The sequence below is a fragment of the Capsicum annuum genome, chromosome 4 (genome assembly GCF_002878395.1).
Source record: "Capsicum annuum cultivar UCD-10X-F1 chromosome 4, UCD10Xv1.1, whole genome shotgun sequence".
In the NCBI taxonomy this organism is placed as follows: domain Eukaryota; kingdom Viridiplantae; phylum Streptophyta; class Magnoliopsida; order Solanales; family Solanaceae; genus Capsicum; species Capsicum annuum.
The window spans coordinates 21,031,042-21,050,755 of NC_061114.1; the positions used below are offsets into that span (position 1 = coordinate 21,031,042).

A 19,714-nucleotide genomic window follows, 5' to 3' on the forward strand; every position below is an offset into this window, starting at 1 on the left:
CAGTGTTGCACATCATGTTCTATGAACACAGAAACTCCAAGTTCAGGTCATACAGTTCATGAAACATGTACTTATGTCATACCTTACAGTATGCTCAGTTCCCATGACTTATGCTATACTCCTAATGATCAGCAAAATTCAGATTTTATCATGTAAATCCTCATTTTGGATTTCTCGATAAAATCCAGGATGTTGATGTCCTATTCCTCAGGCCTCAGTTAAGTGTCAAGTTCAGTATAGTTCCATTCATACTTTAGGTCCTTATGTTTTAACCTTTAGTGAACTCTCATTATGAAATGTTGTAGCAATGATCAGTTGCTTAGAAGGGAGAGAGTAAATATTTCATGTTAAGAAAAGATTATTGCATGCTAGTTTTACACGAGGCTGTAGTTATGAAGATAGGCTTGAATATCATGTAGATGTGTAAGTGGCTAAATGTATTTTGGAGATTTGAGTAGGCTTGAACATAGTAGGAGAATTCAATACAGATTAGACCTCAGTAGGTAGAGTTATCGAAACCTAGTATTTAGTTACAATACAATCTCAGTTGCAGTCTTAGCTATAGTCTCTGTCACAGTCACAGTCCAATAATCAGATCAGTAACTCAGTTTAATTTTAGATTTGCTTGACCATAGCATATAGTTATCAGTTATTCAAATATCAGTATTTCAATATCTCAGTTTACAGACTATTTCAGAGTCATGTTATATGCTTGGTCTTGACTTGTCAAATAATACCGTTTTCATGAATTCATGCTTAGTTATCTCATGTTACCCAGTCAGTCCTTACCTCATATGCATGATAATCTATAGTTACGATCCAGTTATTCAGATTAAGTATAGTTCAATATTACATGACCAAGTATTCAGCTATCAACCATTAAGATAATCAGATAAGTTAGTAAGTTTATACACTCGTGCTTAACACACATTTGAATATTTTCAGTCATCTCAGGTGATATGTTGTACTAAGGTGGAGAGTATAGTTGAGAGGGGATTCAAGGGATAAGTCTAAGCTTGAAATTTTATAGTTGCAGTGCATAAGGCTTAGTCACTTCATCTTAGATAATGTTTCGTAGGCCCCAACTCATATTACAAAATTTTAGCCAGGATGTGATTTTCTTATTCAGTTATTTTATTCAACCATACCAAGACTCCTTGCTCCCTAAAGCCACTATAACTCTATAGAAAGAGTGTTAAAGTAAGGCTCCAGTTGAATATAAGTTTTTAGCATTAGTTAGTCCGCAAAACCAGCTATTCAGTTTAGTAGTTAGGCGGACAATGTTTGTAAGGTCAGGTTTCCCATCGTTCCATCTTGTCTCACTATCTGAAGTCTCATGAATGTAGCTATTCCAAGATCAAGCAACCATGTGGTTCTGATTTTAGCTCAGTTAAGGTGTCATCCCTCAGTTTTAGAACCCCGATATACAATCACGATTCAGTTCGTAGGTGCCCTATACATCATCTCAGTTTTCCTCAGTATCTCAGCCAACTCAGCATTCTTCAGGGGACCTAATGTCCCAAGGGAGAGATGCATTATAATCCCCCAAGCTTTTAGGACCTAAACCTTCCATCTTCTCTTTACCTAATGAATCTAGTTTGGAGTAGTGGGTACTCATAGGTGGACCCTCAAGTTCCAATCTCAGCCATAAACCATGTATTCAGTGGCTTAGTTCAGTTCATGACATTTAGTTCATGTATCACGTTTTAGTCTCATTTATGTTCTCATATTCCCATTCATGCATGTTTAGTAAATAATCTCAGGTTCATCGGTATTCTTAGCTTAAGGTAACAGTCTTCCTTAGATTGGCTTAGTCCATGTTTAATTATAGTTATAAAATTGGTATCCATTACCATTGCATATTCAGTCATGCATTCATGAATAAGTTCAGTCATGTACTCATGCATTAGATATGCATGTTCAGTTTGAAAACTTAGTTTATCAGTAGCTTCAGTCAGGTGTTCCAAGCATCAGATATGCATGTTCAAGGTGTAAGCTCAGCCTATCAGTGTTTCTCAGCTTAGTCAGTCTTATTCGAGAACGAATGTTTCCAAGGGGAAGATATTGTAAGACCCCACAAAATTCTAAGCTTAACTCAGTCTGTTAAAGCTTTAAAAGAGGTCTCGGACTTAGAAATTTCAGCTGAGTGTTTACAATTATTTTAGTCTTCGTAGGTTGGCGACTTTATTCCTCGACCCTCGTGAGCTTAAAGTAATAATTTTTAGGTTGAATCATGATCAAGAATATCATTGGGTGTTCCCGAACAAGTGTCGGGTATTTTGAACTTCATTTGAAACACATTTGGAAGCTTAAACCAGTGGATCGATGCGATCTCGATGGACTGCATCGCCCATCACGTCGATGAATATTTTCCTCCAGCACTCGGTGCAAATTTTAGTGAACTGATGCAGACTCAACGCGGTGTGTTGGCCATCACATCGATGCCAATGATATGGCACGTCGGCTTGCGCATCACTGGGCAAATTTTCAGTCTTTAAAAACCGCATCCAGAGGGGTATTTGGGTCATTTTTCCACCCCTATTCAGCCCCAAAAGCACAAAATTAAGTCATTCCTAGGGCAAAAAATCATTCTTTCTCTCAAATTGCTCTCAAGAACAAAACCCTAGGACATTAATTTCAAGATCAATCCCCAAGAACACTTTATCAATCTTCAAGAATTCAAGCATTAAGGTATGTCAAGTGTTCATCCAAGGGTTCCCTTCCAACCTTGGAGTTCAAGAGCCCCTTTTAACAACAATTTTATGAGTTTGATGAATTTCATGGTTGAATTTGAATGTGTTCATGATTACCATGTTAATAGGGTTTCTAGTTCATAATTTACTACAAAATTCATGTGGAATTAATTGATATGTGTGCATTATCATATGAAAACATATTGAAACCCTTGAAGTTGTAAATGTGGAATTGAACTATAATGCTTACATGTTGTTTTAGTGTTATGTGCATAGATTATGTCCTTCAAGTGTTTGATGAATTTTTTATGTGAGCTGAATAGTGAAATTATATCATGTCAGCATATATTCAAGTTCATGTCATGCAAGTGTTTGCTAGAATGTCCTAAACGGATGTACGATGACTAAGTACTTAGCTATCATGTTTCAAGATTGTGCCATGTCGTATAATTTATGCAATTGAGTCCTGGGGGTATTTAATTCCCGATAATGTAGCTATTTACCTAGAGCCATGGTCAATCACAGGATAGTATCAGTCATGTCACGATCAGTAGAATTCAGTCATTTAACAAAATTTAGTAGTATTTCGTTATTCCATGGAACAGTGAAGTCATTTCACTTTAGTTATACAGTATGATCAGAAATAGTTTAGTCCAGCCTAGAATAGTCTAGAATCCAGTCCAGTGTCTATTCAGTTGGTAGTAGTATTCAGCACCGAGTGAACCCACGGATGGGGACTCACCTCATAGTAGAGGGTGTGATCCTTAAAAGCAGTCCTTGTGTTCCAGAACAACATAGCAAGCGTAGGTTGAGACATCGACCTTCCAGTTGAGGGTTGATGAGGTATCCTACCTTCCCGTTAAGGGTACCACTGTTCTCATTCAGAGCACCTGCCTGATGAGGGTGACTCAGCTTGTCTTTACTCGTGGCACAGTACTGACACCCTTCTAACTGGGGTTACAGGTTGGACCCTATTCTATTCAGAAAGGGGAATGTAGGTTAGATAATTACCTCCCACATTCTCAATTTTAGATTTAGTCTCAGTATAGAATAGGGTCCGGAAGATGCGAATTACGGCAGAGGAGTAGGGCCAGTTCGGGTCGCTAGTGTAGGGAATTGATTGGTGGGGGTGTATTCCTGTTATGATTCCGTATTCAGTGTTTCGTGTTCCGTGTTCCATGTTTATTACGAATCTGTGTGCTTTCCTCTGTTTTATATCCCTGCATTCCTGCTTTACTCTGTTTTATATTCCTTATGGGTGCCGTATCTATGTTATGTCATCTGCTTCTGTGCTGTACTATGTGTTTGTGTGATATCTCGTGACATGAGCCAGGGGTCTTTCGGAAACAGCCTTTCTACTTCATCAGAGGTAGAGGTATGGACTGCGTACATCTTACCCCCCCCCCCCCAGACCCCACTAAGTGGGAATACACTGGGTTTGTTGTTGTTGTTGTCTCAGTATAGAACTCAGTTCAGTTCTTTAGAATAAGGACTGTCAAATACAATCACTCAGTGATCAGATACATAGTATCAGTAAACTTAGATATCAGTAAATCAGTAATTCAGAACTCAGTATCCAGTGATATCAGGATCTCAGTTACAGTTTACGTATCCATGCATGTACTCTCATTCAGTTATACTCATATCATTCAGTCAGTATTGTTCATGAATATGAACCCATGCATCTCAGCCTACCTCACTTAGCATACTAGTGTATTCAAAGTACTGACGCATTTCTTTATTTTGTGCTATGATGTCTTATATCATAGGTTCAGACGCACAGACTCCCGATCATACTTAGCATCCCGATCTATTTGCAGAAGACTTAGTGGTGAGTCCTCATAGTTTGAGGACAGACTTATTATTTTAGTATTTCAATACTCAGTTTATTTCAGTAGCCATAGTTAGTTGGGGACTTGTCCCATCAACTCCTTGGTCAGACAATAAAGGCTTTTTAGACTAGAATATTTATAGAAAGATGTTCAGTTTTGGTATTAATGTACCGTACTCAGTATTTATTTACAGTTTTGAACCTTATGGCAAGTTTCCACCTAATTTATGCATAATTACAGTATTATTATTCAGTTATTACAGCAGGTACCAGTCATGGGTTAGCTTGTGGTCCTTCGAGATTATGAGCACCGTGTAGCATCCAAGGTACAGACTCGGGGTATTACAGTCTCTCTATCGATAGTGTCTCAAATACACTCCTTTGCCTCATTTTTGGAACATGACAAGTCCACTAACCTCTATTAATTTGTATGCCTCCTCACGAATGACAGTCCCAGCATACCTTAATTTCTATCTTGAAACAAAGGACTAAAGTTCAAGCAACTTACACTCCCAAAGAATTTCTCAATGCAAACAAATATAATGCCATATTCTTGCCCTTATTTTCAATCGCCACTAACTCAAAGTATTTTGGTTAGAGATTTCAAAGGTATTTTTCTAGCTTGTAATGTAGTCTCTGGGAAGGGAAGGGTAGACATCTGGGATACAAGTGACTACACCCTCCTTGAACTCTACATAATACACTATTCAACCAAACTTTAGGTCATGGGCTACTTTATTCATTCTCAACTCACATAAATGCCTACCTTTACCACACTATCTCACCCATTTGTTGAATACATTTTCTTTTCATTTCTTTCCTTTGTAAAATCTCATGCTTTTTTACTCTTTGCTCCCTTTCTTTTTGTCATTCATCTGTATTCAGTACTAAGCATTTAGGCACTCACTTATAGTACAGTGGCCCAAGATCACCTCTTCCAAGATTCACCACCCCTAATTTAGGATTTTAACCTCAAGTTGCCTTTTTAAGTTTATGGAAGGTAAGGTTTAAAGTGGGTTAAAGTTCAAATGGTTCAAGGCTTGTAGTGTGGTTGCCAAATAAAGATATAAAGGCTCAAAATGGGTGACTAGGGATACTATTCTAGAATAGGTAGGCTCTTTTAGGCTAAAGTGGTTTTCCATGATTACAAAAAAGGCCTAAGATCATTTCTCCAACCATGAGTAATTAGGATTAGCTTCGAAATACCAATGGGTCAAGTTATATATGACACAAGTATGCATCATAATCAATTAACTAAGCTTACCATACATGGTATGCAAACTCTTCTAGGGGGATCAATTGCATCTCCTATTTGAGGCAAAAAGAGTTAATTACTATACACTACCTAAGAATTTGGAGTCACAAGAAGAGGGTAAATCATTGTTAAACAATTATTCACGTCCATTCCCTTGATTTTCACAAAAACCTTTGGATAGAGGGGGATGCACGCTTCATATTTCACCATACAATATGGGCTATTAATAGCACCAAATCAAGTCATCGTCTCATATTTAGGATCTCATAAGGGACTACCATATGGATACTCAAACTTCTCCATAGGAATCACGACAATTCCAAATTTATAATGCCAAGGGTACTCAAACTTCCCCTAGATCTACAGCTCAAAACCCAAACATGGTGATTTTCCCTTAAGAATGTCGTCACTCAATATATCATAGCGAAAGGCTCATCCAACATTATTATTAAGAGAAATAAAAAACAAGAAAATAAAAAACAAAAACAACTAATTCATAAACATTATAACGCATAAGCTCAGCAGGTAGTATAAACCAAATGTGAATTATCAAATGTGGATATAAGAAATGACAACCCACATACAAACACATAAACCCAATTTTAAAAAGATTTCAGTGCCCTCACAACATACCATGAAGGAATAAAAGGGTAAAAAGGTTTCCTAAAACCGCATCAGGGGTGATTTTGAGTATACTACAGCAATCGTGATTCGTTGGTGGCGATCGCAGTATTTGATGCGATTTAGCTCCCCTATTTTGCCCTATTTTCCTATGTGGCTACCACATTCCATAACTAAAATTTTCCTTATTTTTGGCCTCTAACCTGTCCAAAACCCCTATAAAGCATCAAAATTAGGTGAATTAATCAAAAATACATGGCGCAAACATGAAGATGGTGGATTGCTTCCCATCAAGCATATATTTTTACTATTATTCATGTCTCCACTTAGAGAATTTGAATTGATGACCTAAATTTTATTCAATACATCTTCGAGGCACTTGGGGAAAAGGTAAAGGTGCAATAATACTACTATAATGCCACTTTGAAGACTTGAACCTCTTACACAACTTCACATCAAACTTTTGAATAGACTCGCTGGGTATTGGTGAGAACATCAATAGACAACTAGTTAAACATCAGATTTTGAATTTCTTGGCCTCCAAGTGAGGGACGTCATTTCTCTCTTTTGGAATGACAAACTTTAAAATATAAGAATTTTGTACCTCACCTCCAAAGTTTATTATTTGCTCGGGTGGTTCAACTTTAATCACATCCACCAAGCAAAATATCAAAAAGTGGTTGGAATGAGGTCATCTTTCTAATTTTGGAGTCGCATTCTTCTTGAAATGCTCACCCTGAAATGAACTAGAGCCTTCACAAAGGATTTTCTTGGCTTTTTCTTTCAACTCTAGTACCATTTCCTCAATTTTGGCAACCTTTATTATTTTTGGTTTGGTTGGTAGGAAAATCACCAAGAATTCTTCAACATCAGGCTCACCATCAACAATATGGATTGATACCTTTTTCTTATCAACCTTATTTTAAAGATCGGGCATATTCACGATACTTGAAAGGTCGGACTCCTCACCCACTTCTTTTTCCTTTTCACTTTTCTTTCTAAATATTGTCATGGATTGATACAAGAAATGTATATCCTCTCCTAATGTAGTCACCCGATCCAACATAGTTAGAAGCATTGCTTCAACACCATTGTATCTGGTACATTGTTCTTTCTTTTTCACATCATGAGACCTATCATACTCATAAAAAAAACTAGCATTTTTGTTAGTATAACTAGGGAAGGGGGCATTTGGGTAATCATTCCAATGTCCATATCGACCACACATAAAGAACAATAATCTCCCAATAGGATCGAGATGGTGAACTCACCTCTTTTCGGGGGTCATATTTACTATTTTTCTAAAAATAGGGTCCACTACAATATGGACATGGATCATCAAGAAAAGATTTGCAACCACTAAACTCATGTTCATTCAAAGATTCCATAGTGACAAGTAAACAAAAATAAAAATCTTCCTAACACAAAAATACAAAAGAAATCTCAAACAAATATTCACAAATCTAAATCCAAGCAAGCTAAAATTTCAAACCAACTCAATACGACAAATTGTTAACCGAACGATGCCATTTTTTATAGTGCTCAACTATTAAGTGTAAGGAATTCATAGTCAATATAATATCCAACTTTGAGTCGGGGTCGACTCCATGAAGGACATTGTGAATGGTGATTGAGTAAGTTCAAAATGAAGTAACTTGCTAAATTCAAATTGAGGTTACAAGTATTTGGGGGATTTTGAATGTTTTCAAAGGTATAGCAATTTTTGGTCTTCTAGAGTACTAATTTGAGCCTAAGAATAGTTAGAGTGTAATCAATTAGGACTATCATGCCATTCTAGGTGCAAACTCTTGCATGGGTAATTGAGAATTTATCAAAATTTAGCTAGAGTAATGGGTTGGCTAGATTTATAGGTATTAGTGTCAATCTTTCAATAAAAAACTAAATTTCATTCGTTTTGTTCTTTCGAACACTTCACAAATGTGGCAAAACAACCAATCCAATACCTCAATAAGCACCCTTATTTCTAAGATAGCACTATCAAATGAGTTAACTCAAACGACATCCTTATTTCTAAGATGATCCCATCACATAAGCTAACTCAAGTTATTGTTTGCAAATACCCCTTACCAAATACCCCTCTTTCAATGATAGTATAGGATTCTAACCAATTGGGGTTTCACCTACAATTCTTAGTTTATATATGAGGTAAAAGTAAAACCCACAATAAATAGATATTATATAGATAAATAAACACCACCTATGCACTAATCACTACCTAATCAAGCATAACCCCAAGAGGAAGAATTAGCTACTCATAAAGATAGAAAGTAAAGATATACCAAAATTTCAACCAAATTGATCCATGAAAGATAAAGAGAATACAAATCCAAACTTTAAATTTCAATAAATCTTCAATGAAAATTTTTAATCCTTTACTTAGGAATTACTCTAATGTCTTATTAGCTTAAGAGTAGTACAATAGTCTTCCCAAGGTAAAATAAGTCTCAAGAGTAGTACAATAGTCTTCCCAAGGTAAACTAAGTTTCAAGAGTAGTATAATAGTCTTCCCAAGGTAAAATAAGTTGATGATGGGTAAAAGATAGATAAAGATAAAAGATAAAGATACCCCTTTTGTGAAAGGGTTTGAACCATTATCATTTGGGACTCTACTCTATGATATTCAAATCTGCCCTTGAGACTTTTCCGTCCTATCACTATTATCATTCCTTGGTTGCGATCGATATATTGCGATTGCGGTGGTCCTATCATGATCACCCTTCAATTCACCTGTTGACTGTTCGTGATCGTGACCTTCAGGTCGCGATTGTTGTACCTAAGGGTCAAATCTTGTGCCTCTATTTCAAGTTTGGTTCCTCTTGCTCTCATTTTATCTCCTCCATCTTTGTATCAACCTTTTTCATATGGTTTTTTGCAAAATCACCGACATTAGAATTAGTGCATTACACTAGATAATTAGACTTATATACACAATTATTTCACCTTAGTGTGCTCAAATTTGTATTCAAATAAGTGGAAGATTTTCTACTTATCACACACCTAAAACATACATCACTGCATGCCAAGCACCCACCCTTGTGGTTCTTACCACACCTCCTGCAAACTAGGTTGGTGTGACCACTATTCACACTACCCTTATACTTAGAGACTAGTGCTATATCTCAATTTTCCTATCAAAACTTTAGAACTAGAGCACTAGCAGAAGATAGGTCAGGGATGGAGATTTCTAGTGGAACTGAGAATGATTTCCACTTTTGACCTCTACTGAGAAAAGTTGAAACTACCAATTCTGGCACTCTAATACCCCCATTTCGTTTAATTGAGCTTTCCTTCCTCAATATATTAAGCATGAACCATCAATCTAGAGAGGTCTATCTCCTTAATCAACATAGACATCCTGCACTCCTTGACAACATCCTATGAAACACCAGATATAAACTTACTCATCCCAGCCCTATAATTAGCCACCATAGTCGGAGCATATCTTACTAACTGGGTGAACTTAAGTGAAAAGTACTTCAGACTTATGTTGCCCTACTTCAGCTTGATAGACTCTTGCACCTTCGCCTCTCTCAACTCAAGTGGGAAGAACCTGTCTAGAAAAACAGTAGCAAACTCATCCCACTCTATAGGCCCTATATCAGTGCCTCTATCCTCCTTCCACTGCTTAACCTAAGTGTGAGAAACCCCGTGTAATTGGTAGGCAACTAAGTCAGCACTCTTACTCAGAGTAACACCCATAATATCAGTCACCTTCTACAAACAGTCTAAAAACTCATAAAGATCTTCCTTAGTCTTGGATCCAGAGAATGCTAGCGGATTCATCTGAGTGAAATCTTGGATTTTGGTTATTGTCCTGCTTACCACAGGGTTGGATGGAGCAATGGAATGCTTATTATTCTGAGCAGCCATAAATTGGGCAAATGCTATGAAAGCAGCCCTGAATTCTGTGTGAGAGACCTACTCGTTCAAAGTGTCCTTATGAATAGGTGGTGGTGTTGGATGGTCCCCATTCCTTCTTTTATTTGCCCTTTTGGGAGGTATTTTCTTTATAAGGTAGAGAATAAGTTAGGAAAATAAGTTTATTAGAGCATATTCTTCATTGCATGACATGAATAATAAAAGAAAGGAGACTTTTTCTAAAAATGTTTTGCAATCTCCCACCTATAAGTGTGGAGCATTTCACACCCATGAACAAGACTCTACTTAACTCATCTTTCAGACACCCTAGGACACTTTAAACCTTGTACTCTAATACCAAGTGTATCATGACTTATGATAACTACCTAGCCGTTACATGATGCCTAGAGTCATAAGTGACCCTAGGCTAACCCATAATTTAGAACAAGCTATAAATACATGAAAGAAGGTAACACAATGCTTTGTGAAAATCATTTAAAAGCTAAAGATCAAAACAATATCAATAAAGTCTGAAGTACACCCATTGTAAAATATGTCAATCTGACAAACTTTCTAAAAGCCTATAAACATGGTAAGTTGTTGGGATAAGTCCCCAAATAACTCTGGCTGACTAAAATAACATAAAGTAAAACATTATTATAAACAACTAATAAAATAACTAGACCTTGACTAATGAGGACTCACCAATGCTGCAGCTGAGTGTTACAGGAACAAACTATGAGCAATCTGGGAACTAAGCATTTGAACCTATGTTATACGACAACATAGCACAAAAGAGAGTATGCGATTAGTACTTTGAATGTACTAGTATGTTAGATGGAAACTAGCTGATATATATAAATATATTGAGCATGAATGCATGAACATGTAAAATGAATGCAAGACCAAGTATAAACATGTACTGAAATAATCTGAATAATTAAATAACAGATATATGAACACTTGGTCATGAAAACCTAAACTGAGTATAATTTGAATACTATACTGATGACTGTAGGAGATAAATACAATTGGCGTGCCTCCATCTGAACTAATTAGGGTCCAATTTGTAATCCCAGTTGGAAGGGTATTAGTACTTTTCCAAAGGTACCAATACTGGATGGCGTGGATCCACTATTCTGATATCCCGAAGAACTAGGATGTCAAGTTGAAAATTAAAAGGTGACCCCTTACAACGTATGGTGGAAAAGTAGATCTGGATCTCATGGATTGCTACTAATGGGATCTGTCTAACTGATGGGGGAGCCTTCATCTCTGTGTTCACTCAGTGCTAAGTGGTACTCCCAACTGAATGACTATGAAGTATACTTAAAACATGTATTAATAATTGGTATGCTCAAATCATGGAGTTCTGAATATATATTGAATACATAGACTGACTGAAGAAATCATGAACTTGTATATGGATGCATGTTTAAGCCCTAGGTATTAGGTGTTCATACCCCACCAGCTTAGACTAGTACAACTGATCATGAAAATGGTGAATTGACCATAGTATGGGAAATTCATAAATGATACTCAATATACCAATAACTAATTATGATATGGACAATGGAGATTATCAAACATATAGAAACATAATTTTTATGAGGGAACATATTTTCATGGTATATAACAAGATAACTGAGAGAGAGATGATAAAATTTATTTTCAACTTGAAACCCCAATAAAAAAAAAGAAAATTATTTGTATTTATAAATTTAGGGAATGCTTAGAACTCAATGAGTGAAAGGGAACCATCGATGAAATTCCAAATACCTAAAATCAACCCCTTGAAGAGATCTTCTTGAACCTGAACTTGCTTAATGAATTCTAGTTTGCTCTGAGGAAGAAAAGAATTGCTTTATTTTACTAAGGGAAGTGATTTCTAAAGTTATTAGAGGTTAGGATAATATTTACCCTTTATAACTGATGTTTTGGAAGGGTAAACGATATAGGTTTGGGTTAAGAAGGGGTGGAAATTACAAAAAAAAAACCCTTTTAAAATATGTTGAGATTCTAGGTCATCATTGTCTGCTCACATCTTATCTGTTAGGACTACTTACTTTAGTGAGAATTATGCCAAGTTGTTTATTCAGAAGAATTTGAAGTTTCATGGTGCTCCGGTTTCCATCATTTTAGATCAAGGTACATAATTCTCTTCTCATTTTTAGAGTTCATTTTGGAGAGGTTTGAGGAATAAGGTGAACCTTAGCACCATTTTCCACCCTCAAACGGATGGACAAGTAGAGAGGACTATGGATATGCTAAGGACCTGCATGATTGATTTTGGTAGTATTTAGATTGATCATTTTCCTTTCATCGATTTTGAATATAATAATATTTATCACTCATGTGTTCAAGTGGCTTCTTTTGAGGATCTTAATGGTAAAAGGTATAGTTCTCCTATTGGTCGATTCAAAGATGGTGAGACTAGGTTGTTTGGTCCTGACTTGGTTCATTAGGCCATGGAGAAAGTAAATGTAATTATAGCTAGGCTTAAGACTGCTCAAAGTCACCAAAAGTCCTATGTGGATGTGAGGCAAACGAAGTTGGAGTTTGAGGTTGGGGATTGGGTATTATTAAAGTTATCTTCCATAAAGAGAGTGATGATATTTGGAAATGAGGGAAAGCTCAGTCCCCATTATATAAGACCATACTTGATTTTTAGAAGAGGTGGAACCGTTGCTTAAGAGTTGGATTTACCTTTGAGTTTGGGTTCTATTCATCAAATTTTCTATGTGTTAATATTGAAGAAGTGTGTGAGTGATCCTTCCTTGATTGTTCCTATTGAGAGGGTTGGTACTTTGGATTCCTTATTTTATGAGAAAGTCACGATTGAGATTTTTGATAAGTAAGTCCACAGATCGAGGACTGAGGATGTGACTTCGATAAAGGCTCTATGGAGGAATCATAAAGCAGAAGAAGCTACTTGGGAAGCTGAAGAGGATATGAAGTCCAAGTATCCGTTCTTGTTTTATGCATTGAATAATTGTGTTTAAGGAATATCTTTCCCTACTTTTTTTCTGACTTTGTTCATGGTTTTTCATTGCACCTAACTCATAATCATGCAAATGGATAACTTGACTCATCATATAGGGCTGAATAATCCTAGGGAGGGGGGCGAGAATGTGACACCCCAGCTTTTAGCCTCTAAAAATTTTTGAGTATTGATCATACTACCCAGGCTATGACTTACCTAATGATTCGTAAGGACTCATTACGAGTCATAGGGTTCGATTCATAGGTAAACTAGTGAGGTTGAACAAAGATTCCAGTGATGTTATGACCTGCACCTCATGAGCTGTAAGGTGAGGTCACGAGTCGTTGGGAGGGACTCATGACCAAACCGGTAAGTTGGCCATTATTTCTATCTTGACTACGACTAGGACCCAATGAATCATAATGTTAGAGTACGAGTCATATAGTGCGACTCATAGGGTCAACAATGGGTATGTCCTAAGTCACTGCCCAAACTATGAGTCCAGGCAATGACTCGTACTCAAACGTTATGAGTTATTAAGTGACTCGTATGATTGGGAAGCTTTTTCTTGTGATTTAATTGAGGGTACTATGGTTATTTCCCTCATTCCCCAATTATTACCCACGCCCATAAAATACCTCAAGGGTCCTTTTTCCATTATTTTAACAAGTCAAAAACACTCTCTCCTCTCTCAAATTCTCCAAGTACAAAGCTAGGTTTTTCAAAGGTTGATCATCTAGGACTCAAAGAGTGATTTATCTCCATAATTCCTAATACTTTCAGGCATGTATCTCTTCCTCAAAAACTTATTTTGACAAAGTATGTATTTAAATTGTATTCATGTTGTTTTAATGTTGTCTTTGGAATTTAGGTTGAGGGTTTTGGATGATTATTGTTTAAATAATGTTCCCATGATTTTATATACATTATTATGCTTTATGGATAGCGTTTAAACTATTTGGGTGCATGGGCATAGGAATTAGAATAGGGATTGTGGATTCCCCCAAATTGAAGAACTTGATTTTTGAAATTGTGTTAACCTCAACCCTTTGGTATAATTGGATTTGAAAACATCAGAATATGCATATTGATTATTCTTTGGAAGCTATGTCATTACATAAAAGGGCAAATGGAATATAAACAGTTTTGAAAGGCTTTTATTGCCATAACTAGAATTTAAATTGAACCTTGGGGGTCGTGGATTCTCCTATATGAATGAATCATTGAAACTTGGGGGTCATGGATCCTCCTATATGGATGAATAATTGGAAATTTTGGGGTCGTGTATTCCCCCAAGTAATGTTTAATTGAAATAGCATGATGATATTATCTTGCAAGCGAAACTGGTATTAACGATACCAATGGTATGCCTTAATGGATCATTTAAGTTCAATGAATAGGAATGTGTAAAAATTTTAATTGGTCTTAGAGAGTGTTTTGTATCTAAGCTATGAAAGTAGAGGTCCCGAGAGACTGATACTGGAAACCCACATTTGCCGGTATGAGGGTTGGTCTTGATGACCGTGAACTTGTGTCACACTTGATATAGATATTCTTATCATGGGGAGCCAAACCCATATAGCCTATGGGTGCCTTTGTGATGCTAAAGCTACACAGTCCAAACTAATGTTTTACTATCATGATAAACCTTGTTTCCTATCCCAGGGTGATATATAATTATATATATATATACACACACACAATGGTGTGCATTGTCTTTGACTGATTTTGAACTGATTTTATCATGGCATTACTTTATCCCCTCCCTGAGTTAAATGCTAGCACTCACCCTGCTAACCGTCCCCAAATGTTGTAGCCCCACATAATGTAGGATTCAGAGACACTTTTTCTTTTCCTGTACAATGATAGGTGATTTTTGGATTACTCGTTAGTCATCTTGAAGAGGTGAGCTTCATTCTTCGAAAAGCACTCATTTCATGGTCATTGTTTCATTTATGTCGTAGACAATTCCTATGGATTATCTTTGGCTATCATCTTGGGCATGTACCGACTTAGGTTGTCTTTGGTTATTAGAGGCTTTGTGGATTACTGTGGATTGGGATGTTCATTAAATTCTTAAAACCTTTTCTTGGTCGATTTATCTATCTCATTATATGTTTGGCATTCCTCTGCTGCTAGATTATATTGTGTTCTGTTGACTAGGTGAAGGAGGTGGTCTCTGGTCCTTAGCGGACTTGAGATACCCATCACTACTAGGCCTTGGTTTGAGTTATGACACTTTTGATGGTTAAAACCAGGAAACTATTCTAGCACTTGGACATTTCAAAATAGATATGATATGTTTTATGTTGGTTTTGTAGGAAAACAAGGTCGGGAGTGAATAGAATGGGACAAGGAAGGAAAAAGGCTCTAAATACTAGTCTTCTGCCTGGAAAATGAGTTGTTTTGTGACACTATGACTCGTCATCAAAATCATCACCTGACCAGTGACTTACTAGAAGAGAATGAGTGACTTATTAGAAGAGAATGAATAAAGTACACACTGACTACGACTCTTAAGGTTAGAAGACAAGTCATAGTGAGAGGTGCTCTGAGCAAAAAGAGAAGCAAAAATCCTAAAGAGTGCATCCTTGATAGCAGTGGAAACGAAGCCGGTGATGAGTCATAGGGTCAGCCTACGACTCGTAGAGACCCTCATTCATAGCATATGGAGCCAAAGATTTGAAGATTGAAAATTTAACTAGGGATCATCTGAGTCAGGCAATGACTCGCCTAGTGACCTGGCAAGTCATCACCATCTACATAGAGCCTAGAATACACAGTTAACAACGAGTCATCATTTGTCTAGATGACTTGTTGTCTGGGGCGTTGTGACTGTCGATCTTAGTTAGCCTATTTTGGTTAGAAAAATTGTGATGTAACTATAAATACCCTTTTTGAGTTTTATTATTAGTTTATGCACTTTACATACTTATTACATTATCTTGGGTTCTAAGATACACTTTTAATATTGGGATTCTTGTTCATTAGTTTTTAGGGTTTGATATAAAGTTGAGATTTCAGTTTTCATTCTTATTGTTTGTGGGACCATTCGTATGCTTTTAGTTATGAATTATATATGTATTATTGCAATCATGAGTAGATAAACCCCATAATTAGGGTTGTGGGAACCCTGATAGATTAACAAAATAGAGAAAGTCCACAGTCATTCTAAATTGGTATTAGTGCATGTATTTTGGTTTTCTTCCTATTGATTTCCTTATTAATGGCTGCAAACGATAGGAACCCGCCTGTATTCAATACTAATTTGAGAAAGAGGTAGGAATTAGAAAAAAAAAGAACACAATGGTAATTTGAAGCTACCAACCTTCATCTAATTAACTTGAGATCGAGAGAAGGTATTTAATCTGGGATCCACGACAAGGATTAGTAATGCGACACTCTACAACCAATGCCCCAATTGTTTCATAATGGAGTTGTAATTCACTAGTTATTCCATATGCTTGTCAAATTTTAAAAAATCCAAAGGTTATTTAATAGGAGATAAGTGAAATTCACCCAAACCAAAGTCGAGAGACAATTAGATAATACATAACTTGTTAGATACTGCATGCAAGGCGCCAAAATAATTCGATGAGCACAATAAGTCTTTGGAGTTAAGAAGTTAGGGGAACACAATCCTAGTGATCGTTTCATACTAATTACAACCCTATTTGTTGGCAATTGTTACTTTTACTACTGTTTTTACAAAACCCCACATTTACTTTCTGCACTTGCCAGTATTATTAGCAAGCTTGTGATACATTTTTATCCTATTTCCTGTGGGTTTGACCCCAATCTTGTTGGGTTCTATATTTGACAAGTGTTCGCGTTACACTTTCTTAGAGGTATAATTTTGGCGACATCATTTTCATCACGTGATTTCGCAATAATTTTGCATTTTCCTCAATAACCATTTCATCCCGTTTCCCCTCACTTTCTTATAGATAAAAAAAATCAATAATCAATATATTAATAACAATTTTATCTCACATTAGGCACATAATACTAAAGCAAGATCTTGAAGGTGGCAGGTATCCAATGGAATTAATCTAAGTGCACACAAGTTGGCTTCGACACCTCAGTTATCAAAAAAAGAAAAAAAATCTTGAAGTATTTGTAGAGTTGGGAATTTTATGGAATTAAATCTACAATGAATTTAGATAGATCCATAAATTAAGAACTATCAAACCCAAATCACAATCATATTAAATCCAAGATATGGATTTAAAGCAAAGTCTAATTTCACATGAACTAGTCCATTGAGTTGGTCTTAAAGTAATGAGCCCGCTCCAATAGCCCAGGGCCCTTGCCACATGTCAAATAATGTGGCGCAACAAGTCAAATCAAGGGATAATAAGATTATGTGACATATTCAGATGATGTAGCACTCCTAGTCAAATCAAACTCCAATCAAAGCCCAATGTCCCAAATGACATGTCTTGGCTAATTAAATGCGACCTATCACATAGAGTTTGTGATAAACTTGATGACTCACATGAGCCAATCAAAAGAAAGCAATCTAAGAGAGTTCATCTACACTTAAATTGTCTGCCTTCACAACAACAAATAGGGTGTTACATAACTCTTAAAGATTCAATGAATTGGAGATAAAGTATCCACAATCAGAAGACCATCTGAAAAAGAGGAAAGAATTACATACATCTCTCTCGTGGCAATCTGCAAGTCTTCCACAAATTAAGAAGTCTTCATATATGGTGGTGATTCACAATTTTTCATATCCCATATTTTTTATTAGAGCCTAGATCCACATTTGTGGTGAAATTTCAACAAGTGATCCATCAATTCAAGAACAAGCAAAGTTCTTTAGCTGATAGTATGGGGAGAAGAATCAGGGTACTTCTTTTTATTAGAAGAGAAGAACAATGATGGGAAGGTAAGTTTTCATCGTTCAAAGCATTACGAGACAGAATAGCGGAGGAGGATCAAGATTAATGAGAGGCAAGTCTATTAACACTTTTCCTTTTCCTCGTCTCTAAACTGTTGATATCTTATAAAACTAACGGCTCTTTTGGATGCCAAATAAATAATCCTCAGATAAATTTTACCAATAAACAATATATTTTGATATAAAATATAATATGGGATAAAATCATACTAAAATTAATTTTGAGACTAGTTATCCCTCTTACCAAATTAGCTGTTGGTGTTATATAAAGTCAATAATTGAGAGATGAGGAAAAGGAAAAAGTATTAATAGATTTGCCTCTCGCTAATCTTTATCCTCCTTCGTTGTTTTGTCTCAGAATGCTTACAATGGCGAAAACTCACTTACCTTCCTATCATTGCTCTCCCCTTCTAATTTGGCAATGGATAGACATTCAAGTGGATTTGGCTATGTAGACAAACAGAGCCTAAATGATTCTACAACCTAAGGACCTGACTTCCACTATGATATTAGAAATCTGGTAATTTGAGAAGACATTCACAAGAAAAACAAGAAAATTGTACTTAATTCTTGCTTTACATACATGAAAGGAGCAAACTTGCAAAAACATGAAAACAAGATAGTCAAGATTCGCACTGTGGATTACGAAAACATGTCAAATTTACATGACTTGTGGAAGCCGGTGAATCATGATCATCCCTCCACTTTTGAGGCGATTGTGATGGGATCAGACCAAAAATACATGATCTTGTAAGATTTGGAGAGATTCAAGACAAGGAAAGAGTATTGCAGGAATGTAGGGAAGGCATGGAAAAGAGGGTAATTCTTTTTTGATCCTCCGTTGACTGCAAAATCTAGCTTGATTGCTGCAACAGCCAATTATTTTAACTTTGAAATATATGTGATTGGAGTTGACTGCACTATGAAGGAATTCAGATTTAAGAAAGTTGTTGGTTTCCACAACCAATACGTTAATTTTGGAGGTTGAGGACATTGATTGTACCATTTACTTGCTAGAAAATATGGCTAATCGAGTTGTTGTTGTATGTTTAAATGTTTTTTTATCAGCAAGAAAGCATGGTAAATTAGCCTTTTATTTTCCATTTCCTATCTTTACTATTCCTACTTGGTATGAGCTCAGGTTAATTCGACGGTGTGTTTCAAATGAGAAATGACATAATACAATAGTATCTGTATACCCAATAAAAATTTTTAGTCGGTGCGTGACCAAAGTGGAAGATAACAGATTTTGATCCCACTATTCCAGGCTTAAGTACAACTAATCAATTACTATAAATTGTTATAATGCGTCACTGCCGGCGGATTTGACAAACAATTTTTTACTGACATGGAATAATAATTTCACCCTCCATTATTTTTTGATTTTCATGAACAAATTAAGAGTCAATTATTGGCAAAATATGGATTTAGTACAAGTAAATATACTCGTGATACTTTTCTTTTTAATTGCGGGTGACTTTGTCAGGTCTACTGATTTATTTTTATGGATGATGGTCGAGCCGTGGAGATGAACGAATCATAT

The 19,714-nt window shown here is 36.2% G+C and overlaps 1 pseudogene; it reads left to right on the forward strand.

Moving 5' to 3' along the window:
• Positions 1-19,380, forward strand: part of LOC107868148 — a 43,316-nt pseudogene extending 23,936 nt beyond the window's left edge.
• Positions 19,381-19,714: the final 334 nt, after the last annotated feature.